The following is a 15917-nucleotide window of genomic DNA, read 5'->3' as shown; positions in this document are numbered from 1 at the left end:
CGATAATAAAAATATGTATGATAAACTCGATCCTGATTGAAACCCAATATTACACTGATGAACTCAAAGCAAAATGGCTACCAGGTAACCTACTATTACCATCTCCTCTACTGCACCTGCCATAGAGTTCACTTTCCTAAAACGTCTCCCCCATTCATCCTTCTCTCGCTACGCTCATTTAACACCAAGGTCATGTCATTACCGTTTAGACTCTCATTAAAATCATTCCATGAAGACATTCTTAGGGTTACTTGACCTCGCAGGTTCATTAACCCAGGATAAACCAACAAGGTCAAAATAATGCAGCTTGATTCCATATAGCATTAGGTGTCCCGTAGCTTGGTTGGTAGCGCACTCGGCTCACACACACACTCACACACACACACACACACACACACACACACACACACACACACACACACACACACACACACACACACACACACACACACACACACACAAGAGGTATGATAAAGCTCACGGTTCAGGGAGTGACCTAGCAGCGACCAGTGAAGAGGCGGGACCAGGAGCTTGGACTCGACCCCTGCAACCTCAACTAGGCGAGTACACACTTAGGTCCGTGGCTCGATCCCCGGTAGGGGTGGAAAAATTTGGGCGTTTCCTTAAGACACCTGCTGTCCCTATTCACCTAGCAGTAAATAGGTCCTTGGTGTGGATCGCATCCTGGGGACAAAATTAACCTAATTTGCTTTCTATACAGTAAGTCACTGATATTAGCTATGGTCTGTATAAGTTGCATCATGTACTTGTAGATATAAAAATTATTATTATTTCTATGTGATTTGATACGGATGCTGTCGTACAATTCGTCAGCCGAGTTAAGTTATGATTATGATCATGGGGAAGCACTTAATCCATATGGGTCATACAGCGAATGGGGCACGAGAGATAATCTGGGATGATTACTGGAGGGGGGCCAGCTCCAATTCCTTGGATCAAAAGCCCTTCGGCACCAATGAACCTAACTAAAGGGTAAACTATTTTATGACCTGCATTCAGTATATAAACCACTGTTCTCTTCTTCCCTAAGTATAAATATTTTAAGGTTTAGCTGCTCGATGAATAAGTAACAATGAATCACAAGTGAGAGCACTATGTACCATTATGTACAAATGGTGAAAGATGGTATGGTGATACCGACAAGATGTGGAAAAAGACACTTATGTACAGCTCAGGACATTTATTAGCCACTAGTGGCTTCTTCAGTCCATTAGGATTCTAAATAAATGTCCTGAACTGTATATAAGTGTCTTTTTCCACAGCTGATGGTGCAATCGTGACCAAGAATATCCAATTAGAAATGCCGAGGTATCCTGATCGATACTGCTCCCCACATCCCCTTAATGTAGGTCATTCTACATGCCATCTCACACTACAGCTTTAAGCATTAATTAACCATATTTCCTTTACCAAACAAACCCCGTTTGTCGGTATCACCACAGCATTATCTAACAGATTTTATCGCCACGAATCCCACCACTATCACTACGCAACACTGTATCTGGGACTGACTGTAACCATCTCGAAAACCCTACAAGCGACACTGTATCTGGAGTAACTCCATTTAAGTGTAAAATAAATCCAGTGAAAAGTAGGGAAGCCATATGCATAACAGTGATCCAAGAGTAATTCAACCTGTAACAAGCAGATATTAGAAATACTGCCGGAGCCAACGAAGTCTTCAGGGGCAAACTGGATCACCTCACCTCCGCCATGTGCCAGATCAACTAGGCTGTGATGGCAAAGTGAGCCAGAGGGCCACTAACACCAACAGCCTTGTCGAGAGAAAAAAAAACTCAACGAAGTTTGGTCAAAAGCCGAGCCGGTAGGTAAAAAGCCCTCGAAACTGGTCATAGGTATATGTCCTACACGCACTACAACATCCCCAATGTCACTGTAACCACTCTACAAGCACAAGTTTCACTATCAGGAGGCACTGTAATCATCCCACAAGCACTGCATATAACATCAAGTCACTGTAACTATTCCAAAAGTTTTACTATAAGGTCTCATTATATCCACCCCACAAACACTATACTTGACACTTAGAAGCCACTATAATCACCCTTTCATTACAAGTATCACTATCAGTGTTCACTGTAAGCCCCATAAGCAATAAGTGTGCAAATATAATAGGGACCACTGTAAGCATCTCACAAACACTAAACGTGACACTATAACAGAAGTCACTGAAACTATCCCACAGATACTACAAGCGAGTATCAGGAGTTACTACAACTACTCCACAAACAAGTTATGCTGTATCAAGGAGGTCACTGTAGCCACCCACAAGCACTATAAGTGACTATAAGGTCACTATCCCACAAGCACAAGTAAATTATCAAAGGTCACTCTAACCATCTCACCAGCGATATTATCAGGTGTGGCTGTAGCCATTTCACAGGCACTATAAATGTCACTGTATCAAGGGTCACTGTAACCACCCACAAACACTACGTTACACTGTATCAAGAGGTCACTGTAACCAACCCACAAGCGGGCACTGTAACCATCCCACAAACAGCACTGTATCGGGGCCACTGTAATCTTCCCACAATTACAAGTAACACTAAATCAGGAGTCACTGTAATCAATCCACAAGCACAAGTGACTATCATTTGTCACTGTAAACACCCATCAAATACAAATGACACTGTATCAGGAGTCACTGTAATCAATCCACAAGTTAACATTTCATCAAGGGTAACGTTACCACCCCCACAAGCACATGTATGTCGATGTATCAGGGGTCACTGTAACCACACGCACAAGATGACGCTATCAAGTCACTGTAACCAGCACAAGTGCCACTATCAGATCATCGTAACCACAGCCACTGTAATCACAAGCACTACACATATTACTATCAAGTCACTGTAATCATAAGCACTACAAGTGTCACTATAGTCACTGTAGCCACCCTACGAGCCCAAGTGTCACTAACAGGTCACTAACCACAGCCACTGTAGCTACATGATCTAGAAGTATCACTATCAGGTCACTGTAACCACACCACAAACACAAGTGTCACTATTAAGTCACTAAACACAGCCACTGTAACAAACACTTCAAATGACAATATCAGCTCACTGTACCCACACCACAAGCGTCACTATCAGGTCACTAACCACAGCCACTGTATACCTGGAGGGTGTGTTCACCTGTAACCACTAGTACTACAATGTCACTATCAGGTCACTGTAACCAAGTGGTCACTGTAGTGAACAGGGCAGCTTGCTTGCTAACTCACACTGCTTGGTGAACATCAATCAATACCTAACACTGTCTTGGTGACCTACCACTTCAACTTAACAAAAATCACTAACCACCAGTTTCCTAAGAGTTTTGCTAAATAACTAATCATTTGTCTACGTATAATCATATACAATTTGTTCAATCACCAGTACTCAAATTTACATCATTAGTGATATACAATCGTTCGAATCCCTAACTTTGGGAAGTTCTCCATTTTTTAGGGTACATGTAAATTAAAAGATTCGTGCTGTCGATATAATTAAACTTAACTAAGCAATCGTCTGTATCCCCGTCATATCTGGTCCGAAGAAGGTTTTAGAATTTTTTTTTTTCAATAACACTGCATTTGCACCCAGTCAATATGGTCACTATCACAACTCTCTTTTTTTTATATTACTCGTAGGAATTCGAGTTTCTGGTTTCCATTGCCAAGTAAGTATATCAGTCATTATATCTACTCATGTAGGTGTATCCCTCTTGCTGTCTATTGGTATGTACGCCCAGGGTGGATAACCTGTATGGCCACACACGGGCATAAACTGCACGCATTGCACAATCACCGGGGGGCTTAAACTCAACATACTTTTCCAAATTCACCCCAACACGACTATCCAAAGTACGATTTAAGATGCTAGATGTCGAATTAAGTGCACCAGCAGGTGGTAGACGGCAGGAATGGTTGTAGATTAATGTATATGTGGGGGAAACGGTAATAATGGTGAGTGAGGGTGCAGTACTAGCAACCCCCACGGCTCCAGACAGGTGCCGGTGGAACCCACTACCACTTCCACTGCCCCGAAAATATATAAATCCTTCTCCCCACTTCACCTTCAATATTCCTCTTGACCTCCAAAATGCTTCAGATAATTCTATTTTATAATTTTCTGTAGCCGAAGCTTCAATACAGCTCGATGAATTTGCAATTGACATTTTTTTAATGTCAAATGGTGAATTGGCTACTCTTGAAAATGCACTCTTTCCTTATTTTTTTTAACATCGTCCTGATAAAAGTAATTTTTTTAACAGGATGTTATCAAATGTAACATTTATAAACGAACGTCATCTTGGATCACACGTCCAGCAGGAATTTCTCGAGTGAGACGATATTTTTGCGGAAAATATTTGCAACACTTTTTTTTCACACATCACTAGCCAACTTTTGGAATCATTAACCACAACGAATTTCAACACACCTACAACGCCTTCCACAGACCTCACGCCTAAGGCCATGGCAACGTTTTATGTAGTTCACAAACTTAATCACTGCAATTAATTCATTCTTGCTGCAGTTATCTCAAACTCGTTTTTATTAACCAAATCACATTTTACAAGAATTTTATCGATGGTGTTGATTACATACCACCTGATGGACACCACCATACCACTAGTGGCAAACATCACGTACCACTGAACTAGGATTTTACCTATGGAATAGCCTCTTGAGTGCCTTTAAACTCCATGGCAATGTAAGTTATGGCGTATAAATGCGTTATTAATGCTGAGGAGGACACCATCAGGGCTGCAGCATCCACAGTGAGCAGGCAGCCACCATCGCCGCGTCAGCCACACCACACACCCAATGGCACCCAAACTTCACGCCATTACTGGGCCCAAACCCACACACTAATTACGCATTTGGGCTTACTAGATGCGTATGGAACTTAGATTTCAAGGTGGGTGTTAATTAGGTGAGTGTGGGGAGGTACAGGAGTGAGATAACGATAAATATACGCCAAGCTTACCTCATCTGTAGTGACAGGACGCGGAACGAGAGGTGCGCGAGCCCTCTGACGGTGGCCGGGCGAAGCTGGTGTCCCTACAGTGGCCCCGGCTTCTACCTCCCCTGTGCTGCTGCTGCTGCTGCTGCTGCTGCTGCTGCTGCTGCTGCTGCTGCTGCTGCTGCTGCTGCTGCTGCTGCTGCTGCTGCTGCTGCTGCTGCTGCTGCTGCTGCTGCTGCTGCTGCTGCTGCTGCTGCTGCTGCTGCTGCTGCTGCTGCTGCTGCTGCTGCTGCTGCTGCTGCTGCTGCTGCTGCTGCTGCTGCTGCTGCTGCTGCTGCTGCTGCTGCTGCTGCTGCTGCTGCTGCTGCTGCTGCTGCTGCTGCTGCTGCTGCTGCTGCTGCTGCTGCTGCTGCTGCTGCTGCTGCTGCTGCTGCTGCTGCTGCTGCTGCTGCTGCTGCTGCTGCTGCTGCTGCTGCTGCTGCTGCTGCTGCTGCTGCTGCTAATCACTGGAAGGCTACCAAAAATCCCTGAAAAGCTGCCAAAAATCACTGGAAAGCTTCCAAAAATATCTGGAAGGCTACCAAAAATCTCTGGAAAGCTACCAAAAATCACTATAAAGCCACCAAAAATCACTGGAAAGCTACCAAAAGTCACTGGAAAGCTACCGAAACTCCAGGAAAGCTACCAAAAATCACTGGGAAGCCACCAAAAACTCCAGAAAAGCTACCAAAAATCACTGGATAGCTGTCAAAAATTCATGGAAAGCTCTCAAAAACCACTGGAAAGCTAACAAAAATCATTGGAAAGCTACCAAAAATCCCCGGAAAGTTACCACAAACTCCAGGAAAGCTACCAAAAATCAATGGGAAGCTACTAAAAACTCCACGAAAGCTACCAAAAATCACTGAAGAGCTACCAAAAAATCATAGGAAAGCTACCAAAAATCACTGGAAAGCTACCAAAAATTATTGGAAAGCTACCAAAAATCACTGGAAAGCTACCAAAAATCACTGGAAAGCTACCAAAAATCATTGGAAAGCTACCAAAAATCACTGGAAAGCTACCAAAAATCATTGGAAAGCTACCAAAAATCACTGGAAAGCTATCCTTAAAGGCAAAGACGCCAGTGCTGAACGCCTGAACCTATTAGAAGATGCTTTCTCCATTTTTCACACAAAAACCAGTAATCCCAACTTTATTCATTGTTATTCAGTTGGTAGATTTGTATATAACATAGATAAACCTAAAATATATTATCCTCATCTTAATGTGCATTAATCAATAAAGACAGAAACCGTTTGAAAGAGGTATACTTAAGTAATTTCATGAATAAATACTACGTTATTTTTAAAATAGAATTAGCAAATTGGGCCTACAAGCTATAAAAAGTCCTAGTTTTATTTTAAATAGGGTACACAAGTGTTGGAAATTTGAAGGCAACCAGAAGACTTTTTTCTCCAAGTGAGAAAAAAAAACGCAGTACTAATCCCAACCTTCTAAGATACATCGGTTTTGAAAACTTGAAGCCGATCAGAAAAGGCTTTCTCAAGTTATCGCACCGAAAACAAAACAGGGAAAGGTCTATGTAACATTAACCAGAGGGCGCCTGCACATGTCAGTCGTTGCATGAACCTTTCCCTAGTTACACAACACTAGTATTGAAAATTTGAAGCTGATTGGATGAATGTATGGGGCGTTCTCTTAATGAACGACAATCTTGAAGGAAATAAAACTCAGACAACCACTACGAGGTCCCACTTCGGGGATACCTAATAATCCTATATAACATATTATATACACTGTAGTATACATTGCATTGCGCTTTTCATATATGAGACATATATTCGCTATATAATAATATTAACAGCATAGAAGAAGACTGTCTTTGGATTAACCCACGGTGAGTAAATACACCAGAATATCCCAAGTAAGCTAAGCAGTGTGACACATCCATTGGGATCCTTTGATCCTCTTTCCCCGGATGCCACCCATAATAGTCGATAAAAAACTATTGACTGATAGATGAATAGGGAACAACAAGGTATAAAAAAATTACACTTAGTGTTAACTTTGACACTTAATCATTTGATCATAACCATCAAAACTATGAGTTGTGATATTTACAAAGCACTTTGACCATGCAGGTCACTCAGTGCTTTTAGCAATAAGAAAATATACAAAACACACACACACACGCACACACACACACACACACACACACACACACACACACACACCCACACCCACACACACACACACACACACACACACACACACACACACACACACACACACTCTGAGGTGTCCCTGTTTGCAGATGACGTGAAGTTGATGAGAAGAATTCACTCGATCGAAGACCAGGCAGAACTACAAAGGGATCTGGACAGGCTGCAGACCTGGTCCAGTAATTGGCTCCTGGAGTTCAATCCCACCAAATGCAAAGTCATGAAGATTGGGGAAGGGCAAAGAAGACCGCAGACGGAGTACAGTCTAGGGGGCCAGAGACTACAAACCTCACTCAAGGAAAAAGATCTTGGGGTGAGTATAACACCAGGCACATCTCCTGAAGCGCACATCAACCAAATAACTGCTGCAGCATATGGGCGCCTGGCAAACCTCAGAACAGCATTCCGACATCTTAATAAGGAATCATTCAGGACCCTGTACACCGTGTACGTTAGGCCCATATTGGAGTATGCGGCACCAGTTTGGAACCCACACCTAGCCAAGCACGTGAAGAAACTAGAGAAAGTGCAAAGGTTTGCAACAAGACTAGTCCCAGAGCTAAGAGGTATGTCCTACGAGGAGAGGTTAAGGGAAATCAACCTGACGACACTGGAGGACAGGAGAGATAGGGGGGACATGATAACGACATACAAAATACTGAGAGGAATTGACAAGGTGGACAAAGACAGGATGTTCCAGAGATTGGACACAGTAACAAGGGGACACAGTTGGAAGCTGAAGACACAGATGAATCACAGGGATATTAGGAAGTATTTCTTCAGCCACAGAGTAGTCAGTAAGTGGAATAGTTTGGGAAGCGATGTAGTGGAGGCAGGATCCATACATAGCTTTAAGCAGAGGTATGATAAAGCTCACGGCTCAGGGAGAGTGACCTAGTAGCGATCAGTGAAGAGGCGGGGCCAGGAGCTCGGACTCGACCCCCGCAACCTCAACTAGGTGAGTACAACTAGGTGAGTACACACACACACAGTGGGCACCTGTGACGAGCGGGGTCCTACAGGGGTCGGTCCTAGGACCAGTGCTATTTTTGGTATATGTGAACGACATGATGGAAGGGTTAGACTCAGAAGTGTCGCTGTTCGCAGACGATGTGAAGTTAATGAGGAGAATTAAATCAGATGAGGATCAGGCAGGACTTCAAAGAGACCTGGACAGACTGGACACCTGGTCCAGTAACTGGCTTCTCGAATTTAACCCCGCCAAATGCAAAGTCATGAAGATAGGGGAAGGGCACAGAAGACCGCAGACGGAGTATAGGCTAGGTGGCCAAAGACTGCAAACCACGCTCAAGGAGAAAGATCTTGGGGTGAGTATAACAGCGAGCATGTCTCCGGAAGCACACATCAACCAGATAACTGCTGCAGCATATGAGCGCCTGGCAAACCTGAGAACAGCGTTCCGATACCTTAGTAAGGAATCGTTCAAGACACTGTACATTGTGTACGTCAGGCCCATACTGGAGTATGCAGCACCTGTTTGGAACCCGCACTTGATCAAGCACGTCAAGAAATTAGAGAAAGTGCAAAGGTTTGCGACAAGGTTAGTTCCAGAGCTAAGAGGAATGCCCTATGAAGAAAGGTTAAAGGGAAATCGGCCTGACGACACTGGAGGACAGGAGGGTCAGGGGAGACATGATAACGACATATAAAATATTTCGCGGAATAGACAAGGTGGACAAAGACAGGATGTTCCAGGGAGGGGACACAGAAACAAGAGGTCACAATTGGAAGTTGAAGACTCAGATGAGTCAAAGGGACGTTAGGTAATATTTCTTCAGTCAAAGAGTTGTCAGGCTGTGGAATAGCCTAGAACGTGACGTAGTGGAGGCGGGAACCATACATAGTTTTAAGACGAGGTTTGATAAAGCTCATGGAGCAGGGAGAGAGAGGACCCAGCAGCAACCGGTGAAGAGGCGGGGCCAGGAGCTAGGACTCGACCCCTGCAATCACAAATAGGTGAGTACACACACACACACACACACACAGCTTGGTTATCGGGGATTGCAGACGAAGCGTCATTAACGTCATTCGGTAAGATCGAAGACGTGTGTAGTCCGCTCCAAAAACTCGTCTGCCAAATACATCTCGATCTTCAACAGCGAACTCGACTTAGTTCCCGCTGCCTATACTACCATCAAGGATATCAACACCACTACCATAAATACATTGTTGAAGGGGTATGCACTATCCCATACAACAAATGTGACAAAATCTACGGAGGTGAGTCATCCAGAGGCCTGCACAGCAAATTTCAGAACACAAATATGCCAGCAGAAGGGACAACCTAAGCAATGTATTACGCTGTGATTCCCCACAACCACTTAATAAATCGGAAAGGTACACTGTTAATAATCCAGGAGGACGACTCCCAGAGAAGATGCTTTAAATCTGCACTCATCAATACGGACACTGCACTCATTAACTGGCAAGTTGATGAATCAACTTTTCAGTATTGTACACCATTAATAATATGGTACTCGTCTGGTATAGTAACACCTTGGTGTCTTGGTACAGAGGATATCATCTTCAATCATATTACTCAACTACTTACTGACAAGGCCGATTTCCACTAGTGGGTTCCGTCCTCAAAGTGCTGTGCATCAGGTTCGGCTCCTGTCTCCTGTCTCCTCGTGTCTCTAATTTAGGTTATGGGATTAAACACCTTCTTCGAAGACTATGGGATCAAGCACCGCTCATCAGTATAAATGTCACTAATGTATTTGACAGAAGAAACCCTGTACACAGGAGAAACATTGAGGAAACTCAGCAAGAGAAACAAACATGGAAGTCATGACTTAGAATTAGATGATGACAGTAAGAGCAACAAACATGGAAGTCATGACTTAGAATTAGATGATGACAGTAAGAGAGACAAACATGGTGGTCATGACCGAGATCATGACAATCAAGAGAAAGCATAACAAAGAGAAATTAAGCAAACCTAAAACAAGCGAGTGTATGGCTATTGTTCTCAAAACAACCTATCCTTTTACATAGTTTTCCCTACGTTTCCCATGAATAAATGGTAATTCTGAACCTTCCCTCTAATTAAAAAAAACTTATTCATCTTTTAGGTAACTGTAAATGAGGGTAGAGTACATAAATATATTACTAAATGCATATTTAATAAGTTTAATTTAATATATTTATATGCACCCCATACCCATCCTATGGACGGTAGACAAAATATTAGTCACATAATGGCCCAGAGACCATTCCTCAGTGTAATGGGAACTAAGCAAGTTGAAGTTGTAATAAACTATTCATAAGTTTATGGCTTGGTTATAGTCATAACGAGTTGTTAATTCAGAAAAGAAATCGGTCACAAAAACATTATAAGTCAGTACCAGAGATACAATTTCTGACTCCTGCTGCACCAATACCTCTGCTACTCCCTTCGACCTTCCCACGAGTTTATTGAGTTTGAGATAAGTTCCACCGTCGTTCACACCGGACTGACGACACCACTTGAACCACAGAAGATATGCTATGCCCGACCACAGGGCGTCTTCGATGACTGTAGTCAACTGCTACACCATTTGGGTGTCCCGTGGCTCAGTTGGCAACGCAATTGCCTCACACACTGAGTGTCCATGGCTCAATCCCCGGCATGGGTGGAAACGTTGCGCATGTTTCTCTAAACCTACTGGCCCTGTTCACCTAACAGTAAGTGGGTACCTGGGTGTTAGTCGACTGGTGTGGGTGGCTTCCTGGGGGACAAGACTAAAGGACCTTCAATAGAAATAAGACAGACAATCCTCGATGAGGCACTGACTTTCTTGGGTTATCCTGGATGGCTAATTTTCCGGGTTAAAAATCCGAACAAATCTTGTTATCTTAAGAAGACACACCGGACCTTTGTCATAGGGTTGATGTCCCACTTAAACCGAGAAGGACACGCCGGACCCTCGTCATATGGCTGCCCTCGCTATAGCCCTGTATACGGTACCCTAGTTATACTAACTCCGACACTCTTGGGGTAGCCAGTGACGGGTTACCATTTAGAAAAAGATCAGGAGTTCGTCTCTAGCGAATATATTGACATCGTCAGCCCCGACACCTCTGGCAGCTCGATCTAGACAAGCCCCGGAAACATTCAAGTAATACGTTGTGTTGTGAGGGCGGGTTGACCACAAAACTATTTTCAATAAAAATATATTTAGTTTTACCTTATAACTCACAATCCTTTAAATTGTTATTTATAATATTTTTATTATGTTTTTATAAGCACATCGGCGGTTTCCCACCAGGGCAGGGTGACCCAAAAAAGAAGAAATTTCATCATCATTCACTCCATCACTGCCTTGCCAGAGGCGTGTTTACACTACAGTTATAAACTGCAACATTAACACCCCTCCTTCAGAGTGCCGGCACTGTACTTCCCATCTCCAGGACTCAAGTCCGGCCTGCCGGTTTCCCTGATTCCCTTCATAAATGTTACCTTGCTTACACTCCAACAGCGCGTCAAGTCCTAAAAACCATTTGTCTCCAATCGCTCCTAACACGCTCACGCACGCTTGCTGGAAGTCCAAGCCCCTCGCACACAAAACCTCTTTTACCCCCTGCCTCCAACCTTTCCTAGACCGACTCCTACCCCTCCTTCCCTCCACTACAGATTTATACACTCTCGAAGTCAATCTATTTCGTTTCATCCTCTCTACATGTCCAAACCATCTCAATAACCCTTTCTCAGCCCTCTGGATAATAGTTTTGGTAATCCCGCACCTCCTCCTAATCTCCAAACTACAGATTCTCTGCATTATATTCACACCACACATTGCCCTCAGACATGACATCTCCACTGCCTCCAGCCTTCTCCCTGTTGCAACATTCACAACCCATGCTTCACACCCATATAATAGCGTTGGTATAGCTACACTTTCATACATTTCCTTTTTTGCCTCCATGGAAATGTTCTTTGTCTCCACAGACTCCTCGGTGCACCACTCACCTTCTTCCCTTCGTCAATTCTATGATTCACCTCATCTTTCATAGACCCATCTGCTGACACGTGCATTTCTATCTGAATACATTCACCTCCTCCATACTCTCTCCCTCCAATCTGATATCCAGTCTTCCGTTACCTAATTGTTTTGTTATCCTCATCACCTTATTGTTTCCTATATTCACTTTTAATTTCCTTCTTTTACATACACTACCAAATTCATCAACCTCTGCAACTTCTCTTCAGAATCTCCCAAAAGCACAGTGTCATCAGCAAAGAGCAACTGTGACAACTCCCACTTTGTGTGAGATTCTTTATCTTTTAACCCAATACCTCTTGCCAAGGCCCTAGCATTCACTTCTCTTGCAACTCCATCTATAAACATATTGAATAATAATAATAATAATAATAATAATAATAATAATAATAATAATAATAATAATAATAAATTTATTTATTTTCTGCAGTATACAGACAATGTAGTTTACGTGTAATAAAATAATATTAGGGACAAGAACGCCAGTAACATGCGATGTATTTCAGTCATTAACTCCTTCATTCCTCCACTCAACCTAGTACCTCCATGGTGGGCTGCTGTCTACCAGCCGCACTTAACCTAGTACCTCCATGGTGGGCTGCTGTCTACCAGCCGCACTTAACCTAGTACCTCCATGGTGGGCTGCTGTCTACCAGCCGCACTTAACCTAGTACCTCCATGGTGGGCTGCTGTCTACCAGCCGCACTTAACCTAGTACCTCCATGGTGGGCTGCTGTCTACCAGCCGCACTTAACCTAGTACCTCCATGGTGGGCTGCTGTCTACCAGCCTCACTCAGCCTAGTACCTCCATGGTGGGCTGCTGTCTACCAGGCTCACTCAGCCTAGTACCTCCATGGTGGGCTGCTGTCTACCAGCCTCACTCAGCCTAGCACCTCCATGGTGGGCTGCTGTCTACCAGCCGCACTTAGCCTAGCACCTCCATGGTGGGCTGCTGTTTACCAGCCGCACTTAGCCTAGTACCTCCATGGTGGGCTGCTGTCTACCAGCCTCACTCAGCCTAGTACCTCCATGGTGGGCTGCTGTCTACCAGCCTCACTAAGCCTAGCACCTCCATGGTGGGCTGCTGTCTACCAACCTCACTCAGCCTAGTACCTCCATGGTGGGCTGCTCTCTACTAGCCTCACTCAGCCTAGCACCTCCATGGTGGGCTGCTGTCTACCAGCCTCACTCAGCCTAGTACCTCCATGGTGGGCTGCTGTCTACCAGCCTCACTCAGCCTAGTACCTCCATGGTGGGCTGTTGTCTACCAGCCTCACTCAGCCTAGTACCTCCATGGTGGGCTGCTGTCTACCAGCCTCACTCAGCCTAGCACCTCCAAGGTGGGCTGCTGTCTACCAACCTCACTCAGCCTAGTACCTCCATGGTGGGCTGCTGTCTACCAGCCTCACTCAGCCTAGTACCTCCATGGTGGGCTGCTGTCTACCAGCCGCACTTAACCTAGTACCTCCATGGTGGGCTGCTGTCTACCAGCCGCACTTAACCTAGTACCTCCATGGTGGGCTGCTGTCTACCAGCCGCACTTAGCCTAGTACCTCCACGGTGGGCTGCTGTCTACCAGCCTCACTCAGCCTAGTACCTCCATGGTGGGCTGCTGTCTACCAGCCTCACTCAGCCTAGCACCTCCATGGTGGGCTGCTGTCTACCAACCTCACTCAGCCTAGTACCTCCATGGTGGGCTGCTGTCTACTAGCCTCACTCAGCCTAGCACCTCCATGGTGGGCTGCTGTCCACCAGCCTCACTCAGCCTAGTACCTCCATGGTGGGCTGCTGTCTACCAGCCTCACTCAGCCTAGTACCTCCATGGTGGGCTGCTGTCTACCAGCCTCACTCAGCCTAGTACCTCCATGGTGGGCTGCTGTCTACCAGCCTCACTCAGCCTAGCACCTCCAAGGTGGGCTGCTGTCTACCAACCTCACTCAGCCTAGTACCTCCATGGTGGGCTGCTGTCTACCAGCCTCACTCAGCCTAGTACCTCCATGGTGGGCTGCTGTCTACCAGCCTCACTCAGCCTAGTACCTCCATGGTGGGCTGCTGTCTACCAGCCTCACTTAGCCTAGTACCTCCATGGTGGGCTGCTGTCTACCAGACTCACTCAACCTAGTACCTCCATGGTGGGTTGCTGTCTACCAGCCTCACTCAACATAGTACCTCCATGGTGGGCTGCTGTCTACCAGCCTCACTTAGCCTAGTACCTCCATGGTGGGCTGCTGTCTACCAGCCTCACTCAGCCTAGTACCTCCATGGTGGGTTGCTGTCTACCAGAATCACTCAGCCTAGTACCTCCATGGTGGGCTGCTGTCTACCAGCCTCACTCAGCCTAGTACCTCCATGGTGGGCTGCTGTCTACCAGCCTCACTCAGCCTAGTGCCTCCATGATGAGCTGCTGTCTACCAGCCTCACTCAGCCTAGTACCTCCATGATGGGCTGCTGTCTACCAGCCTCACTCAGCCTAGTACCTCCATGATGGGCTGCTCTCTACCAGCCTCACTCAGCCTAGTACCTCCATGGTGGGCTGCTGTCTACCAGCCTCACTCAGCCTAGTACCTCCATGATGGGCTGCTGTCTACCAGCCTCACTCAGCCTAGTACCTCCATGGTGGGCTGCTGTCTACCAGCCTCACTCAGCCTAGTACCTCCATGGTGGGCTGCTGTCTACCAGCCTCACTCAGCCTAGTACCTCCATGGTGGGCTGCTGTCTACCAGCCTCACTCAGCCTAGTACCTCCATGATGGGCTGCTGTCTACCAGCCTCACTCAGCCTGGTACCTCCATGGTGGGCTGCTGTCTACCAGCCTCACTCAGCCTAGTACCTCCATGGTGGGCTGCTGTCTACCAGCCTCACTCAGCCTAGTACCTCCATGGTGAGCTGCTGTCTACCAGCCTCACTCAGCCTAGTACCTCCATGATGGGCTGCTGTCTACCAGCCTCACTCAGCCTAGTACCTCCATGGTGGACTGCTGTCTACCAGCCTCACTCAGCCTAGTACCTCCATGGTGGGCTGCTGTCTACCAGCCTCACTCAGCCTAGTACCTCCATGGTGGGCTGCTGTCTACCAGCCTCACTCAGCCTAGTACCTCCATGATGGGCTGCTGTCTACCAGCCTCACTCAGCCTAGTACCTCCATGGTGGGCTGCTGTCTACCAGCCTCACTCAGCCTAGTACCTCCATGGTGGGCTGCTGTCTACCAGCCTCACTCAGCCTAGTACCTCCATGGTGGGCTGCTGTCTACCAGCCTCACTCAGCCTAGTACCTCCATGATGGGCTGCTGTCTACCAGCCTCACTCAGCCTAGTACCTCCATGGTGGGCTGCTGTCTACCAGCCTCACTCAGCCTAGTACCTCCATGGTGGACTGCTGTCTACCAGCCTCACTCAGCCTAGTACCTCCATGGTGGGCTGCTGTCTACCAGCCTCACTCAGCCTAGTACCTCCATGGTGGGCTGCTGTCTACCAGCCTCACTCAGCCTAGTACCTCCATGTTGGACTGCTGTCTACCAGCCTCACTCAGCCTAGTACCTCCATGGTGGGTTGCTGTCTACCAGCCTCACTCAGCCTAGTACCTCCATGGTAGGCTGCTGTCTACCAGCCTCACTCAGCCTAGTACCTCCATGGTGGGCTGCTGTCTACCAGCCTCACTCAGCCTAGTACCTCCATGGTGGGCTGCTGTCTACCAGCCT

General features: G+C 46.2%; 1 protein-coding gene across 8 annotated transcripts in view; it reads right to left on the bottom strand.

Annotated features, from left to right (window-relative positions):
- LOC128701119 (protein abrupt) overlaps positions 1-5167 on the bottom strand; it is a 301933-nt gene extending 296766 nt beyond the window's left edge. For 4 of the 8 annotated variants that reach the window (XM_053794691.2, XM_053794692.2, XM_053794693.2 and 1 more), the window contains exon 1: positions 5019-5160. The gene's annotated coding sequence lies outside the window, so the exon portion shown is untranslated. Of the gene's footprint in view, positions 1-4700; positions 4868-5018 lie in introns of those variants that run through there. The other 4 variants (XM_053794687.2, XM_053794690.2, XM_053794689.2 and 1 more) reach the window with 3 other exon arrangements.
- Positions 5168-15917: the final 10750 nt, after the last annotated feature.

Source organism: Cherax quadricarinatus, chromosome 73, assembly GCF_038502225.1.
Source record: "Cherax quadricarinatus isolate ZL_2023a chromosome 73, ASM3850222v1, whole genome shotgun sequence".
Classification (NCBI taxonomy): Eukaryota; Metazoa; Arthropoda; class Malacostraca; order Decapoda; family Parastacidae; genus Cherax; species Cherax quadricarinatus.
The sequence above is the reverse complement of the archived record's forward strand: the minus strand, read 5'-3'. Positions and strand labels throughout refer to the sequence as shown.